This window comes from Schistocerca cancellata, chromosome 8 (assembly GCF_023864275.1).
Source record: "Schistocerca cancellata isolate TAMUIC-IGC-003103 chromosome 8, iqSchCanc2.1, whole genome shotgun sequence".
Lineage (NCBI taxonomy): Eukaryota > Metazoa > Arthropoda > Insecta > Orthoptera > Acrididae > Schistocerca > Schistocerca cancellata.
The window spans coordinates 438747385-438749565 of NC_064633.1; the positions used below are offsets into that span (position 1 = coordinate 438747385).

General features: G+C 50.9%; 1 pseudogene; it reads left to right on the plus strand.

Annotated features, from left to right (window-relative positions):
- Positions 1–1628: 1628 nt before the first annotated feature.
- On the plus strand, positions 1629–1746 carry LOC126095844 (5S ribosomal RNA; annotated as a pseudogene).
- The last annotated feature ends 435 nt before the right edge of the window (positions 1747–2181 follow it).

Genomic DNA, 2181 nt, shown 5'->3' on the forward strand with positions numbered 1-2181 from the left:
ATACGGTTCACGTACACGCTGTCGCGGCATGCTACCAGTGTTAAAGACTGCGATGGAGCTCCGTATGCCACGGCAAACTGGCTGACACTGACGGCGGCGGTGCACAAATGCTGCGCAGCTAGCGCCATTCGACGGCCAACACCGCGGTTCCTGGTGTGTCCGCTGTGCCGTGCGTGTGATCATTGCTTGTACAGCCCTCTCGCAGTGTCCGGAGCAAGTATGGTGGGTCTGACACACCGGTGTCAATGTGTTCTTTTTTCCATTTCCAGGAGTGTATGTACATTGAAGGGAGAGGGGGGGCGGGGAAGTAAAGAGAATGACTTGATGATATCAGCAGCGTTGGGACTTTGGGCGGAAACAGCTGCGACGAGTGAAAACGTGTGCCGCATCGTGACTCGAAACCAGCATCTCCTGCTTACTAGGCAGTTGCGTTAACTACTCCGCCACCTGGACAGAGTATTTTTTCAAAGCCGCGCTGGGTAGCCGTGCGCTCTGAGGCGACTTGGCCGGCCGAAGTGGCCGAGCGGTTCTAGGAGCTTCAGTCTGGAACCACGTGACCGCTACGGTCGCAGGTTCGAATCCTGCCTCGGGCATTGATATGTGTGATGTCCTTAGCTTAGTTACGTTTAAGTAGTTGTAAGTCATAGGGGACTGATGACCTCAGATGTTAAGTCCCATAGTGCTCAGAGCCATTTGAACCATTTTGAAGCGCCTTGTCGCGGCCCACGCGGCTCCCCCCGTCGGAGGTTCGAGTCCTCCCTCGGGCATGGGTGAGTGTGTTGTCCTTAGCGTAAGTTTGAGTTAGATTAAGTAGTGCGCAAGCTTAGGGACCGGTGACCTCAGCAGTTTGGTCCCATAACACATTACCACAAATTTCCAAATTTATCGCAAATGCGCGGACTATCTCGGCACACTCCTGACCAACTCACATTCCCACCTTGCGCCACCTATTCGCAATCCCTGTCCATATCCTCCATGCTCACTAATTTTAGATGCCTGCTGGAGATCGAACATGTGACTCTGCACAGAAGGTTGAGGATTCATCGCCCCATCAAGGAAAATCAGTATCTGAATGTACGGTGTCGGTTGTTTTGGACATGTCCAAGCGAACAGAGCCATTCGTGCAGACAATATTTCGGAAATTCCTGCTAAGCAATACTTTCTTCATTTGAGGCAAGAGGAAAAAGCCACTGGGTTTCATTTCAGAGGAACACCGGGATGAGGCAAAATTGGTAGCCTAAAGAAGCAACTGAGGCCCTGTCATGGAACAAAAACCCCTTTTGACAGGTCCCTCACATAGCTTAGGTATGCTCCTGTGACGGTTTACCCCTTATGAACACAATTTATTGGGATACGACCTTGACAGTTCTGAAAGAAAATAAACCCTCAGCATCTCCTTGCTTGACCTTTCCTTTTTAGTCGGTGGTGAACCACATGTTTCGACTGCTGGCTTTGCGCCTTTGTGTCATACGTCTAACACAAAAATTTATTAGAACTGACTAGAGCGATGCTAAGTGGAACACATCCGCTGATTATGCAGTAGTAGTGCAAGCAATATCAACACTTGGGAGAACTGAAGTACAAACAAAGAGGAGGGAGCTGATTTCCTCATAGTATGTGACAGAGATGCCAACGGCCTTGCCGCAGCGATAACACTGGTTCTCGTCAGATCACCGAAGTTAAGCACTGTCGGGCTGGGCTAGCACTTGGATGGGTGACCATCCGATCTGTCGAGCGCTGTTGGCCAGCAGGGTGCACTCAGCCCTTGTGAGGCAAAATGAGGGGCTACTTGACTGAGAAGTAGCGACTCAGGTTACGAAAACTAACAACGGCCAGGAGAGCAGTGTGCTCACTACATGACCCTCCGTATCTGCATCCAGTGACGCCCCTGGGCTGAGAGGATGACAAGGCGTCCAGTCGGTACCGTTGGGCCTTCCAAGGCCTGTTCTGACGGAGTTTAGTGTGTGTGAGAGAGAGAGAACACCTGATTCAGCACACAGATAACAGTGCAGAGCTGACACAACACTATTCTGTAACAAGGCCACTTCACCTAGGGGTGATGCAGGAACGCCTTTCAGGCTGCAGATTTGTATAAAAGAACACTCCGAAGCTCTGAAGTTAAAACTGGGCTACAAGTGAGAGGTGAAAGGCCCGAGAGCACATGCAGTCACCTCAACCATC